The following is a 9,840-nucleotide window of genomic DNA, read 5'->3' as shown; positions in this document are numbered from 1 at the left end:
TTCCCGTCCGCGACACCGTGTCAGAAACTATCATAGCAATTCGAGCGTAATTACATGCTGCCAAACCCCGAAAGCGCGGCAACTCGCGGGAGCGTCACACAACACACCTGCTCCACTGCACTACTCCAGCCAGACTCCCCTCCGCCCACGCTCCACGCGACAGAGTTAACACTACCAAAGATCCTAAACACTTTGCTTCTCCACACGACCTATCGATGTAATCGTTCGATAGCATAGTTTTCCCTAGGCAATACCCAGCGTAAAAATACAAATAATATTTACAAAACAAACCAATTATATATCGACATAAATGCATATATATATATATATATATATATATATATATATATATATATATATATATATATACAAATAGTAAAACAATTACAATATACAAAGACACAGAAACGTCATATCTTCAGGTAACAAAATAAGGAAAAAAATTTATAGTACAATAGATGGAAATAGGTGGATATGCATTTCCGGCGTTACAACTCTAAGATGAAGACGTCGGTATAGGAGCGAAACTCGTGAGGGACCTCATCGTACATGGTGTAAGAGCTCAACAAATACGCATCATTTATTCTATGTTGCAGCTTTCACTACCAAGTCGGTGTTCCATTTCCAATCAAAAAAAATTAGCACTGTTTACTTCATTGTTTGAGTGGACATGTTTTATAGCTTGGCTGGACAGTGTGGCCGTGCGGTTCTAGGCGCTTCAGTCTGGAACCGCGTGACCGCTACGGTCTCAGGTTCGAATCCTTCCTCGGGCATGGATGTGTGTGATGTCCTTAGGTTAGTTAGGTTTAAGTAGTTCTAAGTTCTAGGGGACTGATGACCACAGATGTTAAGTCCCATAGTGCTCAGAGCCATTTGAACCATTTTTTTATAGCTTGTAAACGTCTATGAGAAGTATTGAAATGTACAAGTAACAGAGTTTACATAAAAGACATTTGTTCGATGAATACGTAATGCAATGCAACAGTACGTTTATGATTGAAATATGTGTACTTCTATACATACATGCTCACCAAGTCACGCAGTCTTAAGCTAGATGACAGTGTGTTCCACTTCTTAGATAAGTGGGTAATTGTGTCAGTGTTTTCAGCTACCAATTACTTGAATTTGAACTGCCGATCATTTTTGCAGACTGGATACGTTGTGTTTAGTATGATGTCGAGCTTCCAGCTGAGTATTGATGCGTTTTAGGTATCTGTTGCAGGATGAAAGTTAGCTGCGGTGGTTGTGTCTTCAATTTCGTACAACATTTTCAAATGTAGGCACTGAATCACATGCAATGAGCGCAGTTAGAGGCAGCAGTTTAAAAGAAAGTAACAATGATGTCGTCTTAATCGATCACTATGACGATATTATCGTAACTTGTTCTTAAAAACTATCGTATTTTTCAGGATAGAATTCTGCAATTGATGGCAGAGTGTATCCACTGTAAGGCTAGGCTGTAAAGGTTTGTTCTGGACATTTGTGCAACTCTAAACTGATACAAGGACGGTGACTCACACTTGGGTATCTGCCTTTGGATGCCACTATGTCATAGAAAGTTGCAACATTCGTAGCACAATGTCACCAGCAGAGATCAGAGTTACGTTTGTGCTAGTGCAGCCCCACGCTCGTGATGGTTCTCCTACTCCGCTTACGTTTTGCTCATTAGGCAGCTCGCCAGCGATGGGTGTGAAATCAATAACGTGGCTGTGTGACAGTCAGTGGTCGCCTGCGGATATCAAACGACTTGTCAGTAGGCGAGAAAAACCCTTAGAGGTTTCTCATATCCATTTTAATAAGATTTCGTCATTCAAATTTTATCTGCGTGGAGGTTTATTCAACAAACATCCTTAGGTCTCTGACATTGGCGTTTGAGCACGATGTGTCAGCGCTCTGACGTCACCAGTCGTATAACCGACGTCAGTATAAGTTCTCTTCAAACAACTGACCAGTATGTCTAACGTATGGTCCGTATAGTACGAGGGCAGTTCAATAAGTAATGCAACACATTTCTTTTCTCGGCCAATTTTAGTTGAAAAAAACAGAAATTTCTTGTGGAATATTTTCAAACATTCCCGCTTCGTCTCGTGTAGTTTCATTGACTTCCGACAGGTGGCAGCACTGTACGGAGCTGTTAAAGTGGCGTCTGTAACGGATATGTGTTGCAAACAATGGGCAGTGATCGAGTTTCTTTTGGCGGAAAACCAGGGCATCTCAGATATTCATAGGCGCTTGCAGAATGTCTACGGTGATCTGGCAGTGGACAAAAGCACGGTGAGTCGTTGGGCAAAGCATGTGTCATCATCGCCGCAAGGTCAAGCAAGACTGTCTGATCTCCCGCGTGCGGGCCGGCCGTGCACAGCAGTGACTCCTGCAATGGCGGAGCGTGCGAACACACTCGTTCGAGGTGATCGACGGATCACCATCAAACAACTCAGTGCTCAACTTGACATCTCTGTTGGTAGTGCTGTCACAATTGTTCACCAGTTGGGATATTCAAAGGTTTGTTCCCGCTGGGTCCCTCGTTGTCTAACCTAACACCATAAAGAGCAAAGGAGAACCATCTGTGCGGAATTGCTTGCTCGTCATGTGGCTGAGGGTGACAATTTCTTGTCAAAGATTGTTACAGGCGATGAAACATGGGTTCATCACTTCGAACCTGAAACAAAACGGCAATCAATGGAGTGGCGCCACACCCACTCCCCTACCAAGAAAAAGTTTAAAGCCATACCCTCAGCCGGTAAAGTCATGGTTACAGTCTTCTGGGACGCTGAAGGGGTTATTCTGTTCGATGTCCTTCCCCATGGTCAAACGATCAACTCTGAAGTGTATTGTGCTACTCTTCAGAAATTGAAGAAACGACTTCAGCGTGTTCGTAGGCACAAAAATCAGAACGAACTTCTCCTTCTTCATGACAACGCAAGACCTCACACAAGTCTTCGCACCCGAGAGGAGCTCACAAAACTTCAGTGGACTGTTCTTCCTCATGCACCCTACAGCCCCGATCTCGCACCGTCGGATTTACATATGTTTGGCCCAATGAAGGACGCAATCCGTGGGAGGCACTACGCGGATGATGAAGAAGTTATTGATGCAGTACGACGTTGGCTCCGACATCGACCAGTGGAATGGTACCGTGCAGGCATACAGGTCCTCATTTCAAGGTGGCGCAAGGCCGTAGCATTGAATGGAGATTACGTTGAAAAACAGTGTTGTGTAGCTAAAAGATTGGGGAATAACCTGGTGTATTTCAATGCTCAATAAAACAACCCCTGTTTCAGAAAAAAAATGTGTTGCATTACTTATTGAACTGCCCTCGTACATTATAGGTTGATACCTTACTGGATATTTTCTTAGACCTGTCAGTACTGATGTTGCTTCTTCTGTGACACAGTGTTATCACTGGAAAAGAAAGATAACTACCTCATTGAATGGCGGAGGTCTATGGACCCTGTACTTAAGTTTCGTTGGAATTGCGTTTTCTCTGATGACTCAGTCTTGAAGTAAATATCCTTGACGTTGATACATCATCTGTATGTGGAAACTCAGGGACACACAATATGACAAATCCTTTTTGCAGTAGAAGCATTCCGCATTAATTACGAAAAAAGAGCATCAAATATTGCACCCTTTCACAATCAACATTAATCACCGATCCGTTTCTAATTTTCTTGTGGCTTAGACAAAAATGGTTGCTCAGTTTATCTTCTACGTCTCACTGCTCTCCTCCTTTTACTATATGCTACCTGAAATTAGGATTTGCACGTCGTATTAGATCTTATACCAAACATTTAAGTCACACTTCCTAAATTCAAATTATATTTTTTTTTTCTTTGAGGGCCCTTACCGCTACAGGAACTCTTTCTAAACAAATAAGCAGACGGATTTCAGCTCAAAGCTACTGGTACCTGACCCTGGGGACCCACAGCCTCGGTCTGGCTTTCATGAACCCGAGATTGCCGCCGTGTAGCCACGTTCTCAGCCACAAACCATACTGGGAAGGGCGTCTAAGCAATTCTGAATGTCCCAACAAATCTAGGGAGCATCCTACTCGTAATCCTTCCTGCAACCCTACTATACGTTTAAAGTTCTTGTCGAGGACAAAGTCGCCAGTTTTAAAAGAGGTAGGACGCCTCCCATTGTTGTACCGTTCTGACTGCCGGCAGTGAAGCAGTTTAATGATATTAAGGATCCTCTTCGAATTATTTCTGACGGTGACGGCGTCTACCTTCTCAGAGAGGAGGTCGTTTAGTCCCCACAGGTTGGAAGTGAGAGAATTAACGGGATAGGCTAAAACCACACTTCCTGGAGTGGCTTTATGTGCTTCGTGCATTGCTGCATTGAACGCAAAATTTAGCCACTTAAGTGACTCATCCCACTTATTTTGACCTTTACTGTGATAAATTATCAGGACCACCTTTAAGTTGCGATTGACTCGCTGGGCAAAGGAAGGTTGTGGATATTAGGGTCACCCGTTTAACAGCATTCTTAAAGCAAAAGTGCCTGAATTCCCTAGAAACAAAAGTGAGTCCTTTATTACTAACTAAAACCCTTGGTAGGCCAAAACGTGCAAATGTGCCTCCCAAATTATTTCGTGATGTCCACATTCATAGCCCTACTGGGGATCAGCCATGAAAAACGACTAAATGCATCGACGTCCCCAAACATATACGAGGGTTGGAACTTTAATAGTGGCAACTATTTATTTACAGCTCGTATAAAGTTCAAGTTTTACTGATCTACAAAGTAGTCACCAGCATTGTGTATAACCCGTTGCCATCGATGTGGAAGTCGTAAGATACTCTTAGTATTGCCAGTTGTGTTGACAGTTCGAGCGGCGTGGCCTATTGCCCGACGAATTTGTAACAGTTCTGAAGCGAATGCCATGAAGTGTTTCCTTCAGTTTAGAAATCGAATGTAACTCACGAGGGCTTAAGCCAGGGGAGTGCAGTAGGTGGTATAGCACTTAGCACCCCCATCAGTCAAACAAATCAGTTACAACTTGCACGGTACGTGCTTAAGCATTGTCCTGCAAAATGATGGTCAAAATGGCTCTGTGCACTATGGGACTTAACATCTGAGGTCATCAGTCAAAATGATGGTCAGGTCCTGCAGAAAGTGTCATAACTTCTGTCTCTATGCTGCTCATTTTTGGAACAGAACCTACGTCCAGCTTAGAAACAGAAGGTAGTCGTGGGAGAGAAGGCGACTGCACCCCGCGAGTACATGGACACGTTTTTGGACGGTATAGTAGCGTAAGATCCATGCAATAGAATCTGGGGCTGTACCTTAATTCGGTTTCGGACGGGCTGGTACAGCACAATATTCGTACAGTAAAGTATAGCACCGTTCCCGGACATGGTTTTGAACCGATGGTGCAGCGCAATAGCTGGACGGACTAGTGTATCGTAGCAGCCGAGCGTGAAAGCAGTATTGTGCGGAGCGGGTTAGGGTGATACTGAAGGGGGCAGTCGCCTTCCCTCCCACAGACACATTGCGCACAAAATAGCGCAATTGGGCTAGGATCTAAGCAGAGTGTATGACCGGAAATTACGTGACCGTAGTGCAGTCATCTCGGATTTGTAGAGTATAAAAGGATGCATGTTGGCCGCATCTAATCAGTCTTCTGTGGTAGTTGAAAGTCTCAACATGTATTCCTCCAAAGCGCTTAACATGCCTCAACTATTAGGGAGGAGGACAAGTTGACGAACGCTTTGGTTTATGGTTATTACTGGAGAACCTGGACAATCTCGTTTCTGACATTGGTAACGTAAATTACACCGAAAATGGTACTCTCCTTAGCAAGAAGAATTTAAATGTGCTTACGCCTCTTACAGAGCCTTTTTGCTATAACATGATGACAGTTAAAATCTGTGATCAAGAGGACTGTCAGGAGGAGTTAGAGAAGGGACGATATGTAATGTTAAAGAAGGAGATGTGTGGCTCATTTAACCATTATCTACGTAGTGAATTCTCCACGTTCGTCACCGCAAGACATGGTGTCGAGGCGAAGCTGCCATTTCTCCTACATGGAAGCGACAGTGTGACAGCAAGAGGAATATTGGACAAAATCGGCAAGGAAGCATTGTAGATGATTTCGAAGAAATATAAAAATCCTGTGGCTATACCATATAAAGTGGAATTAGCGGACGTTAAATCGGATTTTCTAATGGAGGAGTTGCCCGGAATATTGCAGCAGCTACTTGTAGACGGTTATTACATTTTGGATTTAGACATAACTCAAGACTTTCCCGGAATTTTTAATAAAATTGAGACGTGCAACTAACTAATATCAACCCACGACAGTAGAACGTCAGGGACGCAGCAATGTGATTGTGGACAACAAAAAAACAGCTGGAATAGACTGTTTAACGTGGATGAGCTCCAATTGTAGGGTAAAGGTATGTGACAAATTTATGTCAAATCACAAGTCCAGGATTAAACAAAGCTACAGGTAACCATCTTCTAGATTTTATGAAGTGTCCAGACAAGCGTCTACGGGAAACTTTTACGTCTTCTTTGGCTAAGGAGCATGGCATTACCAGGCTGGAGGCCACAATACAAAACTACAGAATGGACCATGTGTTCGACCCAGTGCAAAGCTGGTTAAGTGTATTAGACACCAACAACCAGTATTTACAATGTGTTACACTTTACTCTGTGCCGATTGCATCCACGTGGTGTCAGCTAACTAATAATCTACAGGACAGTTGCTGTGTGGTGTTTAACAACGTTCTACAATTTGTTTACTGAGGTAATAAGAACACCCAAAATTTGACTGGTGTGCAAGTAAGTCTGCCTGACTCTCAGCACCGAGAAAAGCTTATAAGTTATGATCTGTCTGCATACAGTTTTAACTATCTACCTGTAAACTACGTGGAAGTTCTTAACTCTGACTCCAACAAAGACAATATAAGTATTACTTATAAGTGTTGTGTTAAAGCAGGAGAGACTTATTTTTCACAGTCTAGAAACCTATTCTCCACAATACCGTCCGATATAGATATCGCCGCATTGGGATTGGTTCCTACAAATAATGTTATACCTCAAGTCTTAAGAAAAAGGACCAATGTATCAGACAGACTTAAACCATTCTCCATTAAAGAAGTTACTCCTTTAAGTGCAGTTAATGTATTAAGTGTACGGAAACGAAAACTGGAAATGGAGGACCTCGAAGTAAAGAAAAGGAAACTGCAGTATATGGAGAAGACAACTGCTATAAAGGAGGAATATAAGCTGCAATTGGAAAATGAAGAAACTATTGCCGATGTGCAGGCCAGGTTTACGTACGGATTTGAACATTCTGTATGGAAAAATCTGACTACGAAGGGGGAATACAAGACAATACAGTTTACTGTAAAGAGCAGTGGTAAGTGGCCATATATTGGTCTACTGGCCGAAATCAGTGGAATCGAGAACGTTTACTATATTAAGGGACACACGAAAAATGTGCTTATCAAACTCCATTCCTCCTTAGAGCTGCTTAAAAGGGATGGATAAATTATATCTAATTGTGGTGGGCTCAATGTCATAAACGTAGTAAGAGAACAGCCGTTTCCAGAGCTTAAAACCAACGGAATAACAACCTTTAATGGCAAATATTTTGAAAAAGTTGTAAACTTCAAGTTCTATACCGAAATACCGCAAGAATGTGCAGCAGAAGAACTTGCAGCTCATACCGAGGAGGATGTGGAGTGTTATAACAATAGTGTCATGCAGGAAACAAGAGGAAGGATTAAAGTCCCCGAATACTCTCGTCTAGAAGAACTGCCAGAAGGAACAGAACTAATTATTGAAGCCTTAAAAAGAGGTAGTTTAGAGAAAAAAAATAGCTACATACTAGAGTTCGAAAACATACCTTCGCTGTATTTGTCAAATTACTGGCTGGAGAAAGAAATCGATGATTCAGATGTGGATTTAAGTTATTTAAATTGGAGATTATTAAAGCTACACCTACCAAAAATAAGTAAAGAGTTGTTTTCAGTACGTAAATGTATATGCAAAAGTTAATAAATATTTGGTAATAGAATATTTGCTTGTCTTATTCGCTAATCTACCAAAATTTCTAAGACATTTCCTATATATATTGATCCATGGGTATGTATTTCCGTTGTCGAAAGTGGGTAGTCGAATGAACTTGAAACTTAGTTGAAAATAGGTAGTTGAAAGTATAGTGACCCCCTTTTCTTACGTATATGAACAGGACCAGAGGGAGTGTCTTTTGCGACTTAGTACAGTCTGTGGGATACGATCATTCAAATAGAGTATAGGTGATCAAATTTCAAAGTGGCCTCTGCGGTGCCTGTATATTTAATAGGATCGTTCCACACAGACAGCAACAGTAGCAGAGCAGTTTGATGTGTAAATTCGGTGAGGGACTTGGTCTACTGTTAGGAATGCATGGCTGGCTGCCGCTGCGGTATTCTGGGGTGAGCATTGCGAAATCTCTTTCCCAGCGCTGGACCGCACCTCAGCCTTGCGTCATTACACCAGCATCGGTGCCTAAGTGACTTCTAAACTTTTATAGTTCGTAATTTTTCTCTGTTAGGGGGTATAGAATAAGGATGATAGCATGTTGGGCTGATTGATTTGAATGGACGCGGATCTGTAGTACTTGTATGTAGTTTGGGGACATGCCATATTGCGCGCATTTCCGCCGTATGGTCAAACCACGGTCCTGTTGCACTAACTCAGATCGTCCTGTTTCTACACGGGTTGCAGAAGGTGGTGGGTATGGTTTTCTCCGACTTGGGCCCAGTTCCGACTTAAATTGGAACGATCACATCTGGAAAGCTGCAGAAATTGGAGCAGTTGCTAGATGTGTAGGGAGTGACTAAAACCAGGTTGTAATTTTACTCTAGCAGACAGGTTTGAGGAAGGTGACTCGTTTCGAGATATGATAGTGCCAGAAATATGATTTACTTGTGGGTGTGATCCGATTGTGGTATGTGCTTGAATGGAAACAACTGATTCCAAATGATGGACATCATTTCTAGTAGATGGTGTAACACTAGAGATCTGAAAAAGCTAGTGTACGTTTTATACGACCTTAATCGGCACATAATCTACTACTACTGTTTGTGTTCCTTCTCAGTCATCGCCTATAACTCAGTGGATATATAGCAGAACTTCTGACATGGTATCGAGACAGACTGCTCTAGAAATATTACTGAATTATCTAGTTGGCGCGGTGTGAGGGAGTCGCAAATACGGCTTACATACTACGTTCCTTAACCAAATCACTTTCAAAATGCGGTAATTTTATCCCAAGGGTGCATCTTGAGCTTACACACTCCTACAATCACGGTCATGGTATTTGTCCAGAAAAAAAGAAACACCTCACTCAGAGGTAAAGTAGGATGTCGATTCAAAAAGCAGGTATAGCGTTTAACCTGGATACTTGTGTGCCACCTGTAGAACCAAGATAGCTTGTGACAGTAACATACGGTAGTTGCTGCGATCGGGTTTCTTTAACATCTGGCCGATTACGCGTCTCTTTCTAAGACACAGTGATAGCACTTGCAAGAAAAACATAAGAGAGATGCCCACGCGTCGCTGATTTTCGGTCAGTATTTTTCGTATCATAGGCAATCAGTTACTGATGAAGTATTATACGTAGTAGTAGTGGTGGGTGCGTGTTCGCATTTGAGCATCAGGTTTATAAAGTATGTGTCTGTGGAACGGAAATGACTACGTCCAGTCGTAAGGAGGGTATGGATTTGACTTGGAGTACTGTGATAGCAAAGGGAAAAGTATGTCAAATCATAGGAAAGGTATTGATATATCTATTTCCAGAGCCTTTAATGTTATGTGAGCCTCACTGCCCCTTTTTTTAAACTA

Source organism: Schistocerca nitens, chromosome 6, assembly GCF_023898315.1.
Source record: "Schistocerca nitens isolate TAMUIC-IGC-003100 chromosome 6, iqSchNite1.1, whole genome shotgun sequence".
NCBI lineage: Eukaryota > Metazoa > Arthropoda > Insecta > Orthoptera > Acrididae > Schistocerca > Schistocerca nitens.
Note: the sequence above shows the minus strand (reverse complement) of the source record.